The sequence below is a fragment of the Myotis lucifugus genome, unplaced genomic scaffold (assembly GCF_000147115.1).
Source record: "Myotis lucifugus unplaced genomic scaffold, Myoluc2.0 scaffold_433, whole genome shotgun sequence".
Taxonomy (NCBI): domain Eukaryota; kingdom Metazoa; phylum Chordata; class Mammalia; order Chiroptera; family Vespertilionidae; genus Myotis; species Myotis lucifugus.
In genome coordinates, this window is record NW_005871481.1 from 155,268 (window position 1) to 160,728 (window position 5,461).

Genomic DNA, 5,461 nt, shown 5'->3' on the forward strand with positions numbered 1-5,461 from the left:
GACACTGTTAGAAAAGAAAGAAAATACGTGAGACACTCTCTCATTCACTCAGCATACCATGGACAACATAATCTTTTCCCGAATCACACAATCCAAAATAACCTTCCCCAACCAAACATTTCTGACTCTATTAAGCATCACAGCTGATCTGCAACTAAAACACAGATAAGCCCGGCTGGTGTGGCTCAGTGGTTGTGCATCAACCCGAGAGCCAGGAGGTCATGGTTAGATTACCTGCCAGGCCACAGTTCCAGGCTGCAGGCTCAATTCCCAGTGTGAGATGTGCAGGAGGCAGCCAATCAATAATTCTCTCTCATCACTGATGTTTCTATCTAGCGCTCCCTCTCCCTTCCTCTCTGAAATCAATGAAAATATTTTTAAATAAAAAAATAAAACACTGATGAAAGATATGCTATATAATAAAAGCCTAATATGAAAATTGTCTCCTTGAGCAGGCAATGTATATGATAAATTGCGCATTATTTAATTCTTATGCAGTTTACAAATCAGTGAGGCAAAGAAAAATGGGTTTTAAAATGTTTTTGAAACAAACAGCTATCCACTGGTTGACGGATGATATTCCAGAGGACATGGACATTGTTCCAGACCTTCAACCAGTACCGTCTACTTCTGGAATGCGGGCTAAACCACCTACATCTGATCCACCATGCAGGCTATCGATGGACATGAGAAAGCATACGTTACAGGCAATTGTCGGAAGTGGAAAAAAGAAAAACATTTTGAGAAGGTGTCGCGTATATTCCGTTCATAAATTGCGCAGTGAGACACGCTACATGTGCAAATTTTGCAATATACCTCTACATAAAGGGGCGTGTTTTGAAAAATATCATACGCTAAAAAACTATTAATTTCTATTTGTTTTGATTTATTATGAAAATTTTATTTTAAACTTTAAAAATATGTGTATATTTTTAGGTAATAAGTATTTTTTGGGTTTTTCGTATTTAGTTTATATATATCGAATTATTTATGTACTGAATAGATAAAAAAATGTCTGTGATTGAATAAATTTTCATTTTTTACACAAGAAACCGAAAATTTCATTTCAATCGAACCCATACTTCAAAAGATATAGGCATTTTAAACTAACTCTGATTTTGCGCGGGAAACCTAAATAATTGCCCGCGTCATCTTATATTTTGGCGGGAAATTCACCCGACACCGTAGTGTTAAAACTTTATAAAGATATGCCTCCATGCTCCGAGGGCCGGTTCCCGCCTCAAACCTCGCCCTCCCGGGAAATAGCTCAGGGAGGGCACAGCCCTTGGCAACACGACCCAGGACTTAGAGCCTCCACGCTCCAAGGGCAGGTTCTGCCTGAAACCTCAACCTCGTGGGGAAACAGCTCAGGGAGGGCACAGCCGCTTCCAAGACGGCCCCTGCAGGACAGACTTCCTTCTGGTTGGCCGAGCCTTGGTCGTGACGCATTACACCCAGGGTTTTCATATAAATAGATTACTTTGCTAAAACTTAACTAATTCTACACATTTAATCCAAAATTAATTCAGTGGAAAGCACCAAATACTTCACATAATTGAATAAAAAGAACTCTAAACTGGATTCAAGCAGGGTAGAAATGAAGCTCTGCATCAAAACAATCCTATGGCCTGGAGGGTCATGACTGGGACTATAGTAGTTTTTCTTCAAACAAGAAGTCACACCCTACTGGTGTTTCCTGAAATCAATGTGGCTGACAACCAGCATTACTTTAATAACTAAAAAAATAACAAAAAACAGAATACATAAGATTGAACTGCACAGTTTAAAGAAAAGAAATGCTTTTGTGAAACTTCTGTTTCAGTTGTACATGTGTGTACACTGGGTCACAATATAAAAAGGCATTTTCTTCCTTTTAATCTGTCAAAAGTGAAAACAAATGGCTTAATGTTAACAAACCATTAAGTGAAAACCCAGGTTTCCTATCCATGCACCTTCCACTTATGATCACTTAATTCCTGCTGCCACTGTGTATCTACAGCCAAAGAAGTTCACACATAGCATCTGTCCAGTGTGGGTATTATGCCTGGCTACCCTCGCTATGGCACCAGAGTCGAGTACAATTATCAAATGCAACAATTCTTAGCATGTGTCAACCACGAATCAGATCTTCTGATCAGCAAAACAAAGCTTGTTTTCCCAAAATGAGATCAAACAATTCTAACCAAAAGCAAATTATAGATGCATTAAAATATCTAGGATAGCAAGTACAATTATTGTAGGGCTTTTAAAAATAATAAAGGTTTTCAGATCCCCACTCCCATTAACAAAATCCTGGCGCCCAAAGTCAGAACTTCAGCCTGGGAACCTCTATTTTAGATTATGCATCTCCAGACCAGTAGAACCTGGGATGGATAGTATACCCTAAAAGAGATGTGATATCTAATCTGAACTTTGAAAGGATTTATGTGAGTGATAAACAAGGCCAGTAACAAAATGAGCAGCATGTTCTCTTCTTCACTGTCCAATCCTTACTAAATGTGAACCCTGAACAAATCAGGAGAAATTATATTGAGACCATTTAATCTTTTAATAGAATAAAATAGACAATAGCTGTTTAAATAAGTGGATTTTAAAAGTTCACATGATCTTGTCCTGGCCAGGTAGCTCAGTTGGTTAGAGCATCGTCCCAATACACCAGGGTTGCAGGTTCGACACCTGGTTGGGCCACATACAAGATCAAACAATGAACCAATGCAACAACAAACTGATGTTTCTCTCTTTCCCTTTCTCTCTCTCTCTCTCTCTCTCTCTCTCAAATCATTCAATAAAAATAAAAAGTTCACATGATCTTGACTGTTCAGATACACAAACCTATCCAGGTTACGTTACCGCATACTTCCATTTAAATGACATTGCTGAAATAAAATGACAGTGGTGGTGATTAGTGATTGCCAGGGGTTAGGGATAGGGGTACAGGTGTGGTTATAAAAAAGAAACCCTTATAGAGATGAACTGTTAAATATCTTGACTATGGTGGTGGATACACAAATATACACATACAATGAAACTGCAGAGAAACACACACACACACACACACACACACACGCACACACAAATGAACAGAAGTAAAACTCAGGAAATCTTAAATAAGATCGGTAGATTATATCAATGTCAATACTCAATTTATAATATTGTGTTTTGAAAGTTGTTACCATTGAGAGAAACTAGGTAAGATATACAGGATCCCTCTGAATTATTTTTTGCAAATTTAACGTAAAATTACCTCGACAAAAAAATCAATGTTAAAGTGTTAACATGAGCAATTCACAAGTTGGTAAGATCAAACAGCCCATGCTGAGAGACACATACTGGTATGGAATAGTCAACTTAAAGGCAAGCATTTTAAGACTGCTACCATAAATTTGTTGATGACTAAACTTGACATTAAAAATCAATTTTAATTAACTCTGGATGTAGAAATTTTCCAACTTTTACAGCTTTTAACCATAGACTTAGCTGCCTTCATAACTTGTAGTAAGCAGTTTCCATTGTATACTTAGCCATAAAGTTACTTAAACTTTTTAGTAGATAAAAAGTTTAATGCACAGACCAGTTTAATGTATCTTTACTTGATACCTTACTGGGCTTTTTACATTTAGTTTTCTGCACCCCATCAAAAGCTGACTTTAATATATAGTGCATATATGACCACAAATCTGGCTGTCTACTTAATTAGAAAGTAACAACTCAATATCTCAAAATGTGCTTCAGGGATAAAGAAACCTGTACCATCAATTGTTCTCAAAGGAGATAACAGTCAGCAAGTTATTGGGTGTGGTTTTCCCCCTGGTCACTGGCATAGGAAAGAGGGTTTTCCCCTTTTTCCCTTGTGCTTTAATACATTAAGTTATCAACTATTTAAACCAATAAAAGACAAACTAATTCTCACTGGATTATTGAATTCACCTTTGCAAAAGTAAACAAAAACGATGTCCCATTTTCTAGATAAGGTAAGTAAACATAAAGTGACACCCTAACCCAAAGTTGGAATAAGGAATTCAAAGTTTCAAGTATGAGCTGAAACCAAGAGTTTCCAAAGCCAGGCTTGAAGGTTCTCATTTTCATTCTGATTTAATGGTGTGGGAAATAAACTGGGCAGCAGAGATTTTTAAAAGCTCCCAGGTAATACTAAAGTGTGGCAAAATTTGGGAACCACTGGACTAAGTAACTTGGATGACTTACTTCTGAAAATTTCCTTATACCAGCAACTTCTTACAACTTTTTATTTCAGGGCCTCTTTACTCTTAAAAATTAAGAATTCCCCCAAATTTGTTTATTGTAGTATTTATATCTATAGATAGTTGTCATGTTAGAAATTAAAACAGAAAAACACAAAGTAATTCATTTTAAAATGATAAATGCATCACTTCCCCTAAGCAACCTGAGGTGACCTCTGAAAATGGTTCGCTATTCACTCAACCCAGAAACCCCCCCCACAAAGTCATGAAAATGAAGATTCAACTTTAAGAACACTTGTGACACTAACCCGAGCCATCGAGGGTATGCATATCTGAAAAACCACCAAGTACCTGAAGGATATCACTTTACAGAAGCAATGTGTGCCATTTTATTCTGCGGTTACGATGGTGGAGTTGGTAGGCCAGTGGGGCTAGACCAGGGGTGGGGAACCTTTTCTCTGCCAAGAGCCATTTGGATATTTATAACATCATTTGGGGGCCATACAAAATTATCATCTTAAAAATTAGCCTGCTCTATTTGGTCAAACATAACTCACCTCAACGCCTTGGCAGGGCCAGACCAAATGATTTCACCAGCCTTATATGACCCGAGGACCAAGACGTTCACTACACCTGGGCTAGACAAAGGATTGATTAGTGGTCCAAAAAGAGTGAATTTTTGCTGCACATGCCTAAAAATGCAGAGTAACGCTGAACTTAAGGGTTTGAATATAGATTCTCTAGTCATTGAGCAAATCCAGGTGAACAAAGCCCCCAAGACATGGGATAGAACTTACAGAGCTCATGGCTAGATTACCCCACACATGAGCTCCCTGCCACACTGAGAGGATCCCTACTGAAAAAGAGCAGATGGTTCATGAACCAGATGAGGAGGTTGCACAGAAGAAAAAGATAAGCCAGAAGAAAGTGAAGAAACAATAACTATGGCCCAAGAGTAAACTTAACATGCTAGTAAAAGTTTTGAAAAAAACGATAAACTCATTATAATAACTATCCCTCCCCAAGAAATAGTGAGAAGAATGGCTTTTTTAAATCTATATAATAAAGAGGTAATATGCTAATTTGTCCATTACAGTGTCCCAGTCACCACGAGTCTGTGGCAGGGCCAGGGGCGGGGACTTCTGCCCCCACCGCTGTCACGCTACCTACCTCACACACTGCCTGTGTGCATCCAAGGTCAGCACTGGTATGAAACTGCGGGGGAGGGAGAGGGGCTGGGCTTGACGGGGGCCTAAGTCCGC

General features: G+C 38.5%; 1 protein-coding gene across 11 annotated transcripts in view; it reads right to left on the reverse strand.

The window, feature by feature from the left end:
• Positions 1–5,461, reverse strand: part of WDR33 (WD repeat domain 33) — a 105,858-nt gene that overhangs the window by 76,407 nt on the left and 23,990 nt on the right. The window contains exon 1 of one of the 11 annotated variants that reach the window (XM_023744162.1): positions 4,757–4,832. The exons of the other annotated variants lie outside the window; for them this stretch is intronic. The gene's annotated coding sequence lies outside the window, so the exon portion shown is untranslated. Of the gene's footprint in view, positions 1–4,756; positions 4,833–5,461 lie in introns of those variants that run through there. 11 annotated transcript variants of the gene reach the window in all.